The 20048-nt window shown below is 37.1% G+C and overlaps 1 protein-coding gene across 10 annotated transcripts in view; it reads left to right on the plus strand.

The window, feature by feature from the left end:
- Positions 1–20048, plus strand: part of LOC117212026 (collagen alpha-1(XVIII) chain) — a 344311-nt gene that overhangs the window by 136245 nt on the left and 188018 nt on the right. The window contains exon 1 of one of the 10 annotated variants that reach the window (XM_033456539.1): positions 11225–11983. The exons of the other annotated variants lie outside the window; for them this stretch is intronic. The gene's annotated coding sequence lies outside the window, so the exon portion shown is untranslated. Of the gene's footprint in view, positions 1–11224; positions 11984–20048 lie in introns of those variants that run through there. 10 annotated transcript variants of the gene reach the window in all.

Raw genomic sequence — 20048 nt, forward strand, 5'->3', positions numbered from 1 at the left:
GCCAGCTAATTGAGTGGTCGTTGAAGCAAGATAGGTCATCGATTTTTTCCTGAAGCAACTGGGTGATTAGTGACGCGAAGTTCCGCTCGAAAAAGCCTACCGCAAACGTATCGCCTGTGTTCTTGTTCGTCTGCCACGTCAGTCCTCAGAAATGTCAGGTAATATGTTTTCCTTTAGGATAAGCCAGAGTGGCTGCTAAATCGTAGCCGTGCTTTTTGCAGCCACGTTAGGATACCGGGCGTAATGTAATATTCTTCTTGTTGTTGCTTGATTCGGGTTATTCTACTTGTCGAAATAGAAGCGTCGAGATTAACGTGAATTTCGAACAAAGTTGATTCACTCGCTCGAATAATAAATTATAGTACAATAGATTTTCGTCCTGTTACGTTCCTCGGATTTGTCTTAATATCGAGCAAAAGTTCAATGAATTTATGCGAACTTTTTTCTATTTCGTAATTGTTTTCTCTCATAACTGAGATTTTATAATTGAGATTAACATTTACTCACCCTTCGTGCTGGTTTGTACATGAGTGGCAAGAGTAACTCGAAAATTGGTAATTGCTCCTTGAAATGGAAGCATCGTTGATATCGATATGGCTATTGAAACCAGACACCTTTTAATCCTCTGACAACTGCTAGATTATCTAAAGACTATTAAAATCGCAGCAATAGCGACCGATCGGAAATTAACGCTCTAAAAAGTTTATTTTGCTTTCTACATAAATAAACTGTAAAAGCTTTCGCAGCGTTAAAATCCTCAGGAAAATTGCTGCATCTTTTATTACAGCAAAGATATTTTTATAAGGAAAGTCGATGGATATAAAAATTGCAAATAAAAAGCAATGTTGGCATAGTTAAATAGTTGAATAATTAGTCATTTTCTACATCAAAGTGTCTATTTCAAATTGATATAGATGAGACATTTGCTTTTCTTACCTGTTATTGTTCATCAAATTATTGATGTTTATGCAATATTCATGCTTTTTACGGAGCCAACTGACGAAACGGATTATGAATGTAGAGTATCGTATAACTGGAAATGAAAACGATATGTTCGGTTCAAAGATATAAGCGCCTTAACAATAGCTTTTACGCTGATGAAGTTTTATAACAAACAATTCATTTCAGCAGCAACATTTTAATACCTTTAACTTTAATATTATGACAAGCAATATTTTTTTAATTACAAACAGAATGGAACAACGTGTGCCCAATTTCAAAACCAAACGGAAAGAAAACTTTGGTAATATGTACAACAACGTACTAAATTTAAAAATTGCTTTCCTGTAAAAAATAAAAAATGTGATTTATCGTGTTTTTCCCTCCAGTCTTCGTACAAATACGCCGGAGGTATGCGATGTGCAAGTGCATAAATAAAAACAAACAAAAAAAAAAAAAAGAAAGAAATATGAGGTTTACTTCTTCCTTTTGCATCAATATTATTAAACACAATCAAACAGATAGAACATCGCGCATTCCTGTAACATTTTCCCGAGAGAATTTCGGTGGCGGCACTTTCAAAGACAATTTTACGGAGGCAGCCGTCAGAAATCACGTTGCCTGTGTCCCTCGAAAATTGAACACGCGATACATCGATATTTGACCGGAAATAGAGAACTCTTCTAACGAGTCACTGAGGGAATGAGTGTAGATTTTTTAACTGGCAAACGAAACGTTGACGAACAGGGGATGACCGACGTCTGTAATCGATAAAACCAGCGAAAAGAAAAAAGGTACACAGTGCGAGGAAAAAGAGAATACGAGGAAGACGAAAAGCGAGAAGAAAGAGATAGCGGGCTATCGTAATTCGATGTGGATAAGGGCGCAAAGGGATGGTATGGACCGCGTTAACCAATGCTTTTTGGGGGCTGAAATTAGTTTACCAGAGATCTGTCGGGTCGATAGTGAAATTCGACCTGAAAGGGATAAACAGGATTGCAACGGTAAAATGACAGAGGCACGAAGATGAGAAAGCGCAGAAAGAGAGAAAGAGCAAGAGATATAATGGTTGAACAGAGAAGGAACATTGACGGGGAAAGAAAATGAGCTGCGTTTTGCAAGGGAGAAAGAAAAAAATAGGTCGAATGTTCTTTTGCGTTTCCACTCCCAGGGGAAGAATCGATTTGTTTGCCGTTGAATCCCTTGTTTTCAAGCCATTTCACCAAGGAAACGCACGCGAATAAGAGTCGTAGAAGGATACAAACGTATCTTGGAACGATATCTCTGTGGTTATCTTTTCCATGGTCCCCCAGATTGATGGTTTGCGTCGATTCAATCGGATACGTCCAAGATAATAGACGAACGAATCATGAACGATCGTTCGAGCGTAGGCGTTTACGTCGTAATGAGAAATAAATTTTTCAACGAAAAATTATTTGGATTTGCCTTGCAAGAGAATTATTTACCGAACAAATAACGTAGACAGAAAGAATAGAATTTGATTTTCGATCTTGGTTTTCTATTAATATAGAAGTGAATTATTTTAAATTATAAATTGTTTCAAAATACACTTTCGAATTATTTCAAATGTTTATTGTAATATTTGTTTCACTAATTTCTTTTCCTTCGCAAAATTTTCTCTCATTTCAATATACATATGTGTAAGGTTCAGTGTTTGTTTCGTCTGAAAATTGCACTAGTCCGCGATAATCGTATTGAAAAGTACATAGAAAGATGATATTTATCAAAGAGGAATTTCTATCGAATTATTTACTTCAATTTAAAGCTTTGTTTCTATTCACCGCTCTACCGTTACTCACTCTGTTTCATGCTAATGAATTGATTTCGTTTCGGTAGTACGTAATCGCAGTTGAAATTCGTATTTGCCTGTATCTGAAATCAGTAATTTTAACCTATACAAATTATTCTACTAGCGTAATTGCAGAGACAATGGAATTTCTCGAATCACCTTTCTAATAGCCTAATGATTCTCGTCGTAAAAAGGTTATAATAATACGAGGGGGCGATGAATACAGAGGTATTTTCACAAGTGGTTAAACTAAACTGTATGAATAATCGACAGAAGAGGATAAATTCACCTCGCAACATCATAAGCCATGATAATCCATAGCGGAATGATATACGTATGCAATAATAACATCAAGGAGAGGAATTAAATTTATTATAATGGAACGGATAATTCATCGAATGTAGGATAAGTGATACCAATTTAGTGGTGAAGAAGGACGATCGTTATTACTCTTCGAATAATGTAGGAATACGCCAATCGCTGTTCGCATTAAATAATGTAATTGATTGAATTCGATACGCATAACGCGAAATGAAATTATCTTTGGTTAACGATAATTTTTGTGAAAATCCGATTTGTAATTCCATTAGGAAGAAAGAAATACAATAACGAGTATAACTGAATCGATGATAAGAATTTCCAAGCAAAAGTATTATTTATCTTATCTAAATCTATCTAAAGCGTGAAAATAAAAATCAATCTTGCTAATTTCTCGTTACTGTCTTATACGAAGAATAAACAAACAGAGAATAAAATTGCGGTAGAATTTCTATACGATATGTTCCTTTTTCTAGTCTCTTTAATATCCAAAATTAATAATAAATAATTAGAAAGTAATAATTAGTATAGTATGATACTACATCATACTGAACCACAACCATGGACGACTATAATTACTCGTTAGAATTCTCAAACTCTTTAGAATTTCGGAAAGACATCAGTGGTCTACGTACAGTTTTTCAATTGATAATACAATTTTCGCTGTATCGGTGTCCAAAGTTTACAGTTGACGCAACAAAAGCGGTTTAAATAATAACCTCGTGATAGCGACATGGATACGACTAGGTCTGTTGTTCCATTCGACACGGAAAAACGGGAAAGGATAGAGTAAAAGGGAGAGAAGAGGATAAAAACACATAGAATAGGTGAGATATGTACAGATGGACCTTCAAAAAGAGAGGGAAAGGTATATTAGAGAGGAGAGAGAGAAAGAGAAAGAGAGCTCTTCGATTGGATGGAACAAAATGTTGCGAAAACAGGAACAACGTGCAAGTTCCAATGCAGGACGCAGTGAACCATAACGAAACCGTTTGTCGCACATGAACAGCCGTGTAACGAGCACGATAAGGCTTCCGGGTTGGGCCGAAGTGCATTTCACACCGGTCGAAGCTGTCCTTGTCAAACTGTTGCGCTGTATCGGTCGCGTCGATTCAGCATTCACTGCAGGAACAATGAAATTGCGGTGCAGAGGACAGGGAATTACGCTCGCATCGGCCGCTTTGTTTAAACGAAAAGAGACACGGTCCAGACTGTCGCGTTCTTTTGCCTAGGAAATTTTACTTGCTCATTTTCTAACAATCTTCCAGAGAACACGAGACAATTTTTGGGAATAAATGGTTTTTCCCTCGAAGTTTCTTTAGGTGTTAGCTTTGATCGATGATTAAATGTACGATTAAATGGCTTTATGAAGGAAGGGTCTATGATCCATAAGGTTGAGAATAATTTGAACATATTACAGTCGTTTAAAGTCATTACAATTATCAATTTAAACGTAGCTAATATTGAAGATTAAAATTAATCGTCAGGCTCCTAACGTAATTTACTCGATTCACCAGTTTGTTTTATGAATCTTCTTTCTAGGAAGCTCTTCCATTACTGGAACTGAGAAGTTGATGCGATAATGGCGTCATTTCTTGGATGTTAGTATTTTCTATTTAGTACGCGATGTAGAGGAAAGAAGGTAGAGTTTGAAGATTTATAAGAGAAGGTTTCTTTTGGATGAATTGATTGCTTCAAACTGGAGGGCTTATTTTAAGAGGAAATATTTAAGTATAGATCTCACTTCTGCATTTAAAAAATCGTTTCTTATTTATTTATTGTTTCATTTACTATTATCTCAGATTTCGACTAGATACTCGATTAATATCATCCCCAAATTTCGAAGCTTTTAACACTTCGTTCCGTTTCGTCTTATCGAATTTCAGGCGAGAAATCCCACCGATGAGGAGATAAAAGATTTGAAATGTCCAGACTCGATCGGCTTTCTCGTCTTTGCTTTGTGTCGGAGAGTCTCTTTACGTTTTACAGTGAAGACCATCGAGATCCGTTTTTCGTTTTAACCACTCTCTACGCTTGTCTGGGCTAACTTCCAGGGGAACTTCGGTTAACTTCAAAAATTTAAAGAAGGAAAAGTCACTGGGAAGAAGTTTCGCTGGTAGAACGTCGAAGAAACAAGTACGAAGAGAATAATTTACAGAGCAATTAAAAGATAGTTATCCGATTGCTTAGAAATCTTGCTTGCAATTTAGAAGAATGCGTAGAATTATATGGTCGACGCGTTCGAAAAATATTTGATGAGGCAAAATATTAATTCACGTATTTGTGTAATTTCTTTAAAACACGAATTCCCAATACAGCATAAACTGACTAAATTCACTCGTCCCTCAAGTATACCGTAATCTGTGATGCAACTTCCGGGACTGTGACCTCTGCAGCGTTCAATATTTTATCAATTGTATCATTTTCCTCGTAAATCTTCTACCGCACTGATTCATCCAACTACCTGTAAGTTTTTATTCGTATAATAGGAGTTTATATTTAAACAAGTAAAATCAATTCTTCCAATAAATGAAGTTCACTCACATTTATTTTCGAAAACATCTTTAAAAAATTGCTTAAGGGATCCTAAAAAATTGTATCGAAAAATCATCGATATATGCTATATTTAAACAAAACGTCACGACTGATGTTCCGTTTTGTAATATCGTAGAATGGTAATCGCGAAGCGCATCTCTCCTCTTCATTGAAAGAAAAAAATCTCGTAGTTAATAGCACACGCAAACCTTTACGCAACGGCGAAACCCGTGTTCGTTCAAGCTTTCAAGAGAAATTTGTCCACTTGGCACGGACGAAAATAGGCATAGCCATCATCTGATATTTATTCTCGTGGAGAGTCAGAGGGAAAAAAGCGTCGTTGTATCGGTTTAGCCCGTGAAACGCGCGACAATACGAATTTTACGGTCAGGCTGGATTTATGGTGTTTCGAGTCGTTGAGCCGGGTGAAAAATTCGTGAACATGCCACGGAGTAGGGTACAAGCAAATCGTTTATATCGAACAGTTGTGGATTATGGGCCGTCAAGCGATCATACGTCGCCATTCTCTTCGTCGATTATTCGCGCCATTAAAAATTCACGTGCAAGCGTTAACTGGCCTCGTTTAACGACGATTGGTTCGTTTCTAAGCGAACGATTTTCATGGTAACGTCGTTGCGCGAATTATTTTCATCGATTTATTCGTTTTACAGCGTCCTATATGTTGATTCGTAAGGTATCGGTGTTTGGAAATTTATTTATGATCAGCGTAGTTCTTATTATAATTTTGAACGAATACGCAAGAGAGGATTTGTGAAATATTTGAGCGAGGTGATACGGAACTAATTGCTAGCGGATACGTATTCTAAGATCTTGACAGCGAACAAGGATTTATACGGAGGATACATATGTATTTACGTAGACTAGGATGCATGGTATCTAGTCGTAGACTAGGATCATGGATTAGTAGCTACGTCGTAATTGTATTACGGACTTTATGCTGTTTCGTGTTTTCATTGGAGAATATTCTAGGAACCGAATGAAGTAAAACTGTTATAAGCAACAAGAAACGTTGAACGACGAAGGGGACGAAATTTTAGCTGAAACGAAGATACATTTCCTTTATGATTATCTTAGGTCTATCGAGAGTGTCAAATTGCAATTTCGCAAATTCCATCCTACGGAAAAATATCGTTCTGCTCGAAATCTCGATAGAACGGTAACGCGTATTCTTCGGAATTGAAAAATCGACAACTGCCTCAACATGAATTGCAAAAACTTACGTGCAGTATACCTTGCTTTTTCCTCCAACAAAGCAATTCTAGAAATTTTGTGAATTGAAAACGATAATTGTGTTTAACAAGCAATCGCAATACAGTCTTGTTTTTTCGTTAAAAAGAATATTGCACACGTAGGTACAATGCAATCTTTCGAACTGAATTAGAAGTAGAATTTGGGGATGGGATATTGACGTTATTCTTTTGACCGTTCTTTTTCAGCTTTATCACTCGCAAGATTTTTCTGTGCAAATATTACAGATATGTATATGGTTATAAATATTATAAATAATACAGTATATAACAGAGTGGCATATAATATAATAATGTTTAAAATATATACTGTTATAAAATATTATCTGCTTCTTATCCGAGACAAAGGTAGCGGTAAGAAATGGTGAAAATGAGCATTGCTTGTAGAAGCGACAAGGGATGGAAGTTTCAGGTAGCCGAAGAAAGTTAAGTCGACACCTGAGAGTTATAAATTATAAATACGTCCGTACAGTAGTCTACCTTGTAACAAAGAAAATTCGTACTTGTAATTAATCCTCTTGTATGCCTAGTTTCCCAGCTTATTTTTCCTGTTAAACACAACTGAAGATATAGAAACAGATATTAGAGATAAGTACATTTACATGGTGGAACTTTAGAATTTTGGATTTTTCTCTACACCGTGAAACTATTAGCATCAAAAAATACTCCTGTTTAAAAAATAAATCCATTTCATCGTAGAAAGTACAGCGTATTTTATTAATTTTTAAATAACTGGTTTTACGAACTTTCTGAAAACCAAAAACTAATGACTGCATTGCGGCAGATTTTAGTAATCTGACATCTTTATAAACACGAATAAAGAAATGGAATCTGCATGGAGATTTAGCTTATATATTAAATATTATAACGAATACTTTGAATGTTTCATATATGCTGTATATTATGTGCGTTCTGTACATTTGAACATCTTCAAATTTTCTATAAATACATAAATATCCGCAATCTAATATCTACAGGCGATAGTGGTATTAAATATCTAACAAGAAAGTCGATTTCAAAGATAATAAACGTCATTTTACTTCCCTTAATAGACGTTTCGAGTTCATTTGGAAAGCTGTTGCCGTATCCAGAAATGAAACATTGAGAAACGGGCAACAGTTCTTTAGCCGTGACGCGTTGCTTAATCCAAGTGACAGGATGCGAGAAGAGTAGTGATTGTTAGCCGAGATCGAGCTCGATAATTGGACGGTTAATTCAATTGCGGCGGTCGATAAGACGCTAGAATAGATTTCAATCGGGCCAATTTTCTGCTTTCGTAACCACGTCCAGTAGATTATTCGTCGTTTCTGTCGCCGGCCATGGTATCGGACAAACCGGCAAACTATAACGCGTTCGTTGTTCGATCCAAGGAAAATCAATAGCCTTGTGAAACTTGCGAATTAATGGCCCGATTAACGTTTAATTCTCACATTAAACTCCGTGATCGCCAGAATGACAGCAGTGGTAATTTCATTAGCGCATATTGAAACGAGTGCCGCGTTCAATGCGATACAACGTCTCTCGCCTTACCCAAAATTTCACGATGTATCCTATTTCGTGGCAATTTGTTATCCGATAATCACTTTTCTTGCGTTCTTTACTGTCGTCTCGTTTGCTTGTGCTGCTCAATGTATCGTGGCCGAGAGAAATAAGTCTTCGAGATACTATATCAAATCTATGATGACGAATATAATTATTTCTCCGATTTCAATTTTTGTCATCGCGTTCATGAACAACGAAACCATTCGGTTGATTGATCGAATCGAGAAAAAAGCAGGACAGCAGTAATTTAATTAAATTGTCCGAGGCGAAGTTTGTTTCCTTTAATCAATATAATCAGTTAAACTGCCGTCACTCGTTGCGACAGTTGAAATTTCGTTTATTTGATCCTTTTTTAAAATAAGAGGACGAGACTTCCATTTTCTGTCACGACGGTGATAATTATTTTTAGAAAACTTGATAATTTATCTTTTTTTCCCCGTTTTAAATCATTTTACGTCAAATTGATTTATCCGGTATAAAACACCGAGTTTTTCAAGCTATGTCTGGGGTTTATGACCTTTCATCTATGGAAGGAAGGTATATAGAATTTTGACGTTCGAAGAATTTAAGTAGTACAACCGTAAAATTTGTCTGACGCAATCTCTACTGTTTTCACATAACTTTATCCAACATTGAATTACACATTGAATTTTACGTGGTCAATGAACAAACGTGACTTGTATACCATGAAGATTTCGATTGCAAGTTGCAATGATAATCAAGGGTTAAATAAAACAAATATGAATTTACGCGAATTTTAGACTAAAAATATTATTCAATAACACATGTTTCAAATGTAATAATGGAATCAATTATATCGCTGTTAGCGATGGGAAAGAAATAAGGTAGGGAAATATAAAGTGCTTAGTATTGTTGTATGTCAAGGAAAATTTGACGGAATGGGTGGAAGTTTTAACGAGTCATTGTTTTACGTCTGTGTGTATTCTGGGAGTGGTTTATATTACAGACAGAAAAGAACCGAGTGGCAATGAAGGGAAAAGATAGACGAGGGAGGTTAAATATATATGAGAGGCGGCAGAGTTTGCTCGCAATTTAACCTTGGTGTCAACGTCAGTGCCATAGCTAATGTGCTACATCACGCGCAACATTTTCTTCTTGAAATATAAAAAGCTAAAGAATTACGGTTGTTTAGGACTTATTAACCAAAAGCATTTAGAGACAGCCTCATGAAACAAGTGGAGGCACCAGTTGTCGGAGGTAGGACAGTAAAAACTTTAACGAAATAAACAGCTTACAAATACGTTAAAAGGGTCGAATTAATGAATATTATAATAAAACGAATAAAATAAAATTAATAGCGTTGAAATATCGATGATAAACGTGTGATGTTAAATTAAAAACGAAAGTGATAAAAAAATTATTTGATACAAAGAAGTATTTAAAAACATAAAATAAATAAATAGAAAAATGTAATTAACAATATCTGTTTTTTTTAAAGAAACGTTTTAATAACCGTACCTACTATGTTTGTTTGTTGCATAATAAGATGTTAGTTAGTAAGAAGTAAAAAAGAAAATTTTGTACTTTCAGAATCAAAAATAATAGAAGCGTGATTTAAAAGTTTTCTTCCGGCTACATATATTTATAATACACCTATTAACTTGAATGACTTCGACTTAAAACACAAAATGCGTGATGCAGCTATGAAAAAGTACAGCGATGTACAAATCCCTGTAGTATGATAGTGCGTCTGACTATAAACGATCCACTTCTACTTGTGCCTCTGCATGTATCTACGTATTCGTTCAAACCACCCCCAGTTCTATTTTGTCGTATCTGTTATTGCATGCATCAGGTCGAATATACATTTTGAATAAAGAACTTTTTAAATTAACAAAGATTTTTAATTAAAAGCTTATATCACAATTTAGTTCATTTAAAATAGAATTAATGTTTCTTTCGCATACAACGTAGGACATTCACATTATGAGAACATATAAATACTTAATTAGTTTTTAAATATAAAAATATTCATATAATATTTCTTAACAAAATTAGAAAAACAACTGGCACGCACTTGACGGTCAGTCACTTTTTAACTTAATTTCTTATAATCACATTTATGCAAATTTTTAACAAAGTTAAAGAAACAGGTGATATAAGTTTGACAATCTGCCAGATTTTTAATATTTATATAATAACCATAATCGTGAAAATATTCACCTGGGACACTCCTGACGACAAAAGAATATACAAACATGACGAGGAGAAGAACGAAATGATACGAAACGGACGACTGAAACAGTCGGCAAAACCGCGCTCCAAGCAAGACTACTACTTAAAAACTGAACGAATCGATCGACTCATTATTAATGCCAACCTCTTTAATTCACTTAATTTCAGCAAACACAATTTCGTTAAACCACTGTACCACGAATACACTAAACACATCGCATTCCAAACCAACCATCACCATCTACCTATAAAAAACCAACCATCTTCCTCAAAAAGCCCACCTCTCCGCCCGAATATCAATCCGAACATCAACCATAGATTCCTCGTTTCCTGTCAAAAATCACGCAAAAATTCGATCGCCCCTCAAATCTTCTGTCTGCACATATCGCAGTAGATGCAATAGCTGAAAATGTCTCGTGGAATCGTGTCCAGAGGGCAAACAGAGGATTTGCTGGTACGCAGCGTCCGTCTGGACCGAGGATCGAGGGGCAGAGAAGCAGGAGGGGGTCAGAGAGGGTCGCGACGCAGCCGCCCCACTCGGCGTCGGCGTCGCGGACGCGACTGTGGGGGTAGACTCTCGGCGGACGTCGCGGAACCGCGCTCAGTTTCGTTGGAAGGAGCGCCACGAGGCGGCAGCATCGTTCTCCAGGCGAAAACTCGAGGCGTCGTCAGTGTGTCCGTTCGTTCGAGCGGCGTCGGAGCCCGCGCCGCCCCCCGAGTCCTCTCGGCGTCTCCGCGCCACCTGCCGCCGCGCGGCGCCGCGTCGCGACGCGCCTCCATTGAATCTATCTCTCGCGGTGGCTCGGTCGCGTCTCTTTGATCGCTGGCTCACTGGCCGCTACGTACGCGGAGGATCCACGACGACGAGCAGCGATCCGTGCGAGAGCCGCGGCGGGCGCGCTCGAATGCCGGTCCTCTCTGTTTATGAGAGGCGTCCCGACGCGACCGGCTGACCTAGGCCGGCGGCAATTTCGACCGCGGATTCGGATCGGTTTGATACGCGCGCGAACGCGCTGCTGCGCCCGCAGGAGGCGAAGGAAAAAAACCCTGTCAAAGATAACGGGATCAGCGATCACACTATGTTCCTTGGAACGAACGCGTGCATCGAAATCGAATCGTGTTCCCGTGAAGTCTCGTATTCCTTTCTTCGTGCAACCTCGCGGTACCTCGTCTCGTTATTATTAACGTGCCGACTGCAGTAAATTGTGATCCTCGTTGGGATCCTTTTCGTGATCCTCACTGACGAGGTTTGCGTGTTCAGTCGCGTGTCCTATTTGCTACGCATCACGATCGAACCTGATAATACGGATGTGATGATAATCTGATGGTGATGATCGTGGAGGATACGAAGCGGATCGACGACAAACCAGCAGGTGTAAGTAACAAACCGATGCACGATACGTGACACGGTGTTGGGTTAACTCGCGTGAGAAACGCTTCGATGGGGATTCGAGGCTGATGGCCTCGGTGGATTGGGACTTCCGAGCGATCGAGGCTCCTTTTTTTTGCTCTCGATCGAGCTAGTGCTCGTTGAATCCTCTTCTATCGTTAGTGTGTCTCCGGTGGTTGGATGCGGTGAAGGATGGTGATTCTGTTAGCCAAAGAAACAAAGAGGATGGCCGGAGATTGAAGAAAGAAACGGAGTAAAACGACGACTCCTCTCCGTCTCTTTCGATACGTGTATCTCTTTCTTCCTGGTTTTCTGCCGTGCTTTTTGATTCGTCGAACGTGGGACAGAAGTTTAAACGAAACGTAGGAAGAAGACTCGCTTCTTCCTATTTCCTTCGCGTCCTTTCTTTTTTGTTTGTTAAACTCGTAACGTTATTGGAGGTCGAGTAGCAAGCGAAACGAAGGAACCGGATTGACACGAGTGTTATTAAACTGTGCGAAACACAGTAGGAAGGGGGCAGGACTTGTAGAAATTCCAAACTGTTATTGCTCGAGATTACAGTTTCCAGCGATTTGAATGTTGTCGAGTTTTAGCTCAGATTAGCCATACCAAGGTATAATTTTCCACGGTTTACCGCTTAAATCTCCGCCAACGGCAATCTAACCTTGTTCGACGATGAATTCGTCCACGTTATTCCAATCCATTCAAAGGTCTCGAAATGAATAGTTTTCGATTCGCGAGATTCGTTTGTAAGATGTGATTGAAGGAATTACAGACGTTTCGATCTAGAAATTCGTAGGAATTTTTGAAGAAGTGTGTTGCGTGAATAAGAGAATACGAGAGAATAAGAGGAACACTCCTGGTTTCCCGCTTAAAGTGGTCGATCGACGGAAATATTACGAGAAAAGACATTGATTCGCGGCGGAAATCGAAGCACGTGACAGGTGTTCGAGCGGAATTCGGTTTGAAAGTATCGAGAAGTGATAAAGAACCGAGTTACGAACGTTAAGGGTCTCTCTTTCTTCTGGATAAGGGTGACGTATTTCCCGAAATACAAAGTTATATCGTCGGGTATTCGTGGAGTTGCCTGGAACTTTCAAATAGCAATAATTCCCAGTTTAAGGGCTTCCGGACTTCGATTCCTCTTTTCTTGTTTTAATTGTTCCAATTAAAAGTGGACGGAATTTTTAAACTGCTGGTAGTTTATTGCGTTGTTAAATCTTGACAGTTTATTGTATTGAACAGTACTAATTACGGTAATTTGTTTCGTAATAAATAAATTATGAAAAATTTCAGTTATACGCTGTTATTGTAAACTGTATAAAATATTCAGAGCTAACGGTCGTTACAAGTCGCTTAAATTTTATGTCTTTAATTGTGTTTATGAAAATATGAATTTGTACATACATCCGCATTTCAATGATAAATATTTATCCAAGCTTGTGAACAAAGTATTACATTCGTTTTGTGAAATGTAATCCTCAGTGATATGTCGTCTTTAGAAAAGACCTTATGGCTCATAAATTTTAATCCTATACGTACTCGCAGTGCAGATATTTTTAAAACATGTCTGAAAAGAAATTTGCTCTATAAAAATTTATTACGTGGCGAAGCTTATAAACCAAATGACTAATATCGAACCTTACCACGTAGTTAACAGTATCCTCGTACAAATACAGAACATACTTAGAATTTCATGGAACTTACACTGGCAATAATGAAATTGCCCTTTTTCGTAGAAAAGGAAGAGATAGACAAATTATATGATAAACAAATAGTCATTTATTCGTGTTATTTTTTCATATCGTTCTATTCGAATATTAACTAAGTAATATTAAAAAGTAACTAATCACTACCACTTCATTGAAGTAATTTAAACAAACCTCGAATGGAATGTTTTACGAGATAATACGTCCAATGTACGAATGATCAGTCAAACGATTAAACGGTCGTGAATTATGCGCGCAAACAGAACGTGATTTATGAAAACCTCGAAATCGATAATTAAAATGAAAAGTATAGAAACCATTCTACAGCCGCTGTCTTTTATCTTAAACCTTCGCAGAGGGCAAGAAAAAATGACAAATAAAGTAATGTCAAACACAAATAATCAATTCACCGTTGCGAACCAAACCCTGAAAAAATAACGAACCGATTGAACAGCGTCTACTAAATAAACGAAACTCGAAAGCAACGATACAGAACTACGTCGATGATCATTCAGTGTGAGAGCTATAGATGCAACTAAACGTGCAATGATTAGAGGTACGTCATTAGAACGTGGCTAATTACGAAAACGAGGTGTCTCCGGTAAGCGATAGTCGAAGTCTCTCATGACCGTCAGGATTTTCCCTGCTTGGCCGCCAATCTGTTCTCAATGACTAATTATGCCTCGGCATTTGGATGCTGTCTACTCACGTTAATGAACTCGCCGGAAGTTTCGAAGCGAGGGCTACCGCGTAAGTAGCGATGCTTTCGATACGTCGCCGCGAATCATCGATTGCCCCGGCTTCCAACTAATAATCCGGTGGCATTAAAGCTCTTTCGAATCGGATTAACGAGCTAATTCGTAATTGGTCCATCGAAGTAGCCTTGCCTCTAACACAAAATATCCCTTCGAGGAATAATTAGCACGATGACGCGTTTTCGTTCGCGAAAAGAAAGGTTCCATAGAAATTTAGGGATGCTTTCTCGTTTGTCACTCGATGAAACTTTCTTCGGCTAATCCATTGTTCCAGATGGATGTCAAGCTTTTTATAGATCGTTTATTACGTTATTAACGAATGAGAAGGTTTCGTGGAAGTGGCACGGTAATAACGGGAAATTATTTTTTTAATTAATGTTCGCAGAATTATAGCACAGCTGGAATGCTGATTTTTATGCATTTATCAGACGTCTCAACCTCTTGGAAGCCAAACCGATCACCTCCATTTTTTATGTAGTTCCAATTTTACGTTATTCACACGAATGAGATCTCAAAAAAAAAAAAAAAAATCTTATACTCGTAAACCTATTTATTAGAAACAAATATCACGTGTATGCGAATACTCGCAAATGATAAGATAAATTTGAAAAAATAGCGTTCGTAATTGCTATTTTTCTACGAATTTATGGTTTATCGTAAAAAATAATATTCGATTAATCATTTTATCGAACCGAAAACTAGTCCATTGTTACTTCGTGTTTTCTACTAAAACTTCACTTCTAATAAAAACTCTATTTACTCATAAGGAAAACTTTTTATTCGTAAAACATGCTGCCATGGTATCGTGGAAAAATCTGGGACATCTGTTTATTAAACTATTCTCTATATATAAAAAAAAACAACCTATTTAAAACAAGAATTACTTTCTAATTAAAATTTTCGAAAGAAAGGAAAAATATCATATTGAACGAGTTTGCTGGTAAATCGTGTGTCCCTGAAATCAATGGAAAATCGTGAAGTGAGCGTTTACATTCGCTGTTTCGAAGCGGTTTCCTCTCGTTTCGCGGACTACATTCCACAGGAATCGAGAATGAAAGTGACGTACTCCGTGCTCGTTACGTCGTTCTTTGAAGAAGAACGTGTGTACACACACATAGAAAAACATCTACACGCTTGTGTTTCGTATGCGTGTATGTGTGTGTGTGTGTGTGTATGTGTGCGTGTGCGCGAGCTCGCGCGCGAAAATAGCGATAGCAGTGCGACGTCAGGTGACTACTTTAAGGTTAACCTTTTGCGGTCCTCGACGACACACTTTACCCTGAATAGCTTTATTTCGAGCTGAACACGTCGTCGAGCCGGCGAAAATTCTTTCCTCGCAATAAAAACCCGTAGCGTTGAAAAAAAAACGACGTACAAAACGTACTACGTGCATCGTACGTGCCCCAATATCGGATAGTTTTACAGTGTTTTTCATTGTTCGCTTAATTGAATTTGTTTGCTATTTATTGGCAGCTCGGTGTACCCTACTGATAAGCTTGTAGGCTTTATTATGCGCCGTTCTACATATCCGCGTCGAGAAAAGCGGGACGATGTTCGTAACACCGATTGGAATTTTCCAACTGGCGCGATTTATTGAGAACAGGCTACTTCTGTTCGTCGATCGATCACGTTACAAGAAGAATTCCGTTAGAGCACGTTTTATACTAATTGTTCGAAGACCAGAAGGAAACGTAAACAAGTAAAAACAATAACAAGGAAATAATAGAAAAAATATATTGCCCCTTGAAAGCAAAAATTCTCGAACGAATGACTATAGAATCGTTTCTATCGAAAAAAGAAAAAAGAACGATAATAACGAAATATAAAAGTGAAAAAATTGACAAAAGTAAGTAAGTAGTATAATATTCGTTGCTATGGAAAAATACTAGAAAGAACAGCCCCTACCCTTTAGAAAACAAAAATTTGAGAACAAATCACGGTAGAGCCATTTCCAGCAAAGCCCGTAGTCTGGTAAAGTTGGGTTCACTTAGAAATTTGATTAAATAGACACAGAGAGAGAATGTTAATCGTAATATAACATCGGGTATCGTTGCATTACCATTGTGTACCGGTAGAGAATAGTGCAGCAATTTGAGGGGAGAAACTGCAAGAGTTTGCAAAGGGAGAGAGAACGCGCGTGCCGAGTCTGGCAGGAATTTTAATTGCTTCGATAAAACCTGCAACCCCCGTCGATCCGATGTGTAAGAAGATATTTAGGATGAATGGAATGTTGTTGCTTCCTCTGGGCCAAGCTCATCGATCAAATCGTTCCGTTTATTCTGCGAGGGAAATTACAGGAACGCCTTTGACCATTGAAACGAAACGTATCCGAATGGTCGAAGAGACGCCGCGCTATCGAAAACATTCGATTTTATGCTTTATTTACTTTATTCGAAGGAAAACGCTAAAATAATGGCTAATACTTCTTTTATATTTTGTTCTCGATCGGAAACGTTACTCGGAGATACGTATCTACGTACGTCGAACATGTTACAGATATGGATTTCGAATTTTTCAGATGCGATTCAGAGGAACTTGTGAAATAATTTCACGTTTCATGCGAAAGAGAGAAAATAGGCATCACATTCGAGACATTTTTTCTTTGTTCCGGTTTACTTTCTAAAACAGTAGCTTGTAACGCATACCGATATTTTATATTGATCGCTCAATTTTGCCGTTTCGTCTGTGGTATCGCGAAGACGATAAAATGGATCGAGTTTAGAAAGAGAAACATAATTAGAGATACAAACATAATTCATACGAATTTTACGGGGAAATTTGTTGTAATATTATAATTGATATTCTCTATTTCTTCGAATATCGTTTAATATTTTTCAGAGAGAATACTTCGTAGAACTGTATAGAATCTATAATTCTCATTAATAGTATACGTAATTTTTGAAATAATATGAGTATTGTCTATCAAACAATTTCGAGAGAATTTTTATTTAAATAAAGTTCACATTTTATTTTCTTCTATGTATATATTCTATTCTTAATGTTTTAAATTAATACTAAATTACTTGTATTCAAAGTAAAAGAATATAGAAAAGCAGCAAATTTCTTCTGATGAAATTCTTACGTATCATTTTATTATACCAAATTTCTATGGAAGTGCATTTCTATGGAAACATTTTTAATTCGTTCGTTATCAGAGCGACTCTTCTCGAAGTTAAAACAGAACGCAGGCACAATTAACGTTAAATTAGAATAATAGACTTTCAGGTGTAATTAATCTATGGTAAGCTGAAAATTTGTTTAATATCTCGATTAAGCTGACTGGTAGGAATACGAATACGTATAACCGACACTCGATATGTTTGCAGTAATCGATCCTCTGTATGCGTTCTAGATCGATTCGAACAAAATTCCGGCAACCGTTTCCACTATCGATGATATATGGGAAATGGCCCGACATTAAAACGTTTGAAGTGTTTAAAAGCAAGCTAAATCGAATGAAACAGGCGTCAACAGGGAATTTTCATTTTTAGAGAGATCGGATTCTTTTAATAGGCGACTGAAGTTTTGTTTACCGTGATTTAAAAATATATTTTTTTACACCTCTGTTTTTATTTGTGTTACGAAAACATGACAAAGATACAGGATGGTAGGAACGATACAAATCATACTTTTAACAGTATTGAAAAGTAATAAATCAAAAGATGAGTAGTTGGAAACATAAAAAATATTGATTTAATACGGGAACATAAATCTCAGCAGAGCTTTTCCTGCGATTTTTTAAAGAATCTTTGTTGTTAGAGCTAAAGAGTTCTGCTCGTAAAAATATAAATTTGGACAGAACATAGACAAATTTCCATAAATCTGAGATTAAACAGAAGTTACGTAAACATAAGTACGTATGTATAATATTTTAGGAGGAAGTAAAATATACGTATATTTTACGAATCGACCGTAGATTCTTTTTTTAAACGATGTAAAACGTTTCGGATATATTTTAAATCGAATTTTGATGTAATAGTCTAGTCGATATGCTTATATTGCGTAATATATTTTGGAATAGTAGAGAATATTTGTATTTTTAACGTAGTTTGAAGTTAAAGATTAAAGAGTTCTAAGCGGCTCAAAGACAAAGTCGGATAAAATACTTGGCGAGCTTGTGTTAAAGTTTCGCAAGGTAGGTGGTAATCTTTTGCTTCTATTAAAGGATTCATTTTTATTCGAGTGTTTTATTTATTCAAGGCGAACAGAATTAAAATAATATTTACGCCACCGACAAGGATCAGTCAGATCTCATCGCCAATATTTTGTCTTCATAGGTTCATAATCAACGCGCTGTTTTCGCAAGTAATATTATGTATATATACTAATTTATATACTTACAACATACTAATATATTGAAGCGGTATATATAAAAATATTGTTATATATACAGAGTGGTTGGTAATCAGCGGTACAAGCGAAAGGGGGTGATTCTACGCGAAAAAAGAAGTGGAAAATATAGAATAAAAATTTTTCGTTTGAGGCTTTGTTTTCGAGAAAATCGACTTTGAATTTTCGCTCGGTACGCGTGCACTTTATCACGTCTCGCTATAACGGATCTCACTGTAGAGTTTTAAAAAAATTAAAAAAAAAGTTAAAAAAAATTCTTATTCTATATTTTCGACTTCTTTTTTCGCGTAGAATCACCCCCTTACCGCTTGTACCACCAGTTACCAATCACCCTGTATATTTACAATATTTAGACTCTAATTCAAAAAAGTAGATTTTACGTAAATCTGAAATCGATAGAAATGGAACAAAATTGAGTTTAAAGTCCAATTTTAATAATAAATATAAACGTATCAAATATATTTTCTAATCAAGTAGTCGAATTATTATGAAACTTTTTATTGCTTTATAAATATAAAAATGTAATTACTATCAACGAATTAAAACCAAAACTTTCAATACAATTTACTCAATCCACTATTTTATATCATAGGTTCTTCCTCCAGGAAGCACTTCAATTATTTTACTATTAATACATTTTCCAGTATATTCCTCATGGAATCTACATCCTACCCGGTTGGAATCGTTTTCTATTTTTTGGTACTCGCATCGTTTACCGTTTCAACTCCCCAATCGCTCATGAAAAATTTATGGAATCGCCCGTGAAAATATGGAAAACATATCCTCGCTAAGTTCTTCTGTCTATACCGGATAACCGAAGAAAATAATCTCCCACGAAGGAGAACGAGAATATCGTGGCCAGGCGATTCGAAACTATTGCCAGGAAGATGCCAAACACGTCAGGACGGTGAAAGAATAGGGAAGATCGGTGAACGAGAAGGCGTACGTATGTATATACGGCTATATTCTGATCCGTACGCTCACGTATCGCCAAATCTTTTATTTCGTTATTCCGCGTCCACAGTCGAGTACCTCGTTGCTTCTTATTTCGCGGATCGCGTGGACGCGAGTTCCTCTCGTTTTCCCTTTACTTCCACCGCGAAACGAGAACTTCCGTGCACACGTGTTTCGTGTATCGAACAACCTCGTTTCCGATCCTCCATATTCTGTCGGCGAACGTGTTCCTGGAACCTCTCACTCACGAGGAGCTGTTGCCTCTTTGGATGACACTCAAGT

The sequence above is a fragment of the Bombus bifarius genome, unplaced genomic scaffold, assembly GCF_011952205.1.
Source record: "Bombus bifarius isolate JDL3187 unplaced genomic scaffold, Bbif_JDL3187 scf7180000007970, whole genome shotgun sequence".
NCBI lineage: Eukaryota > Metazoa > Arthropoda > Insecta > Hymenoptera > Apidae > Bombus > Bombus bifarius.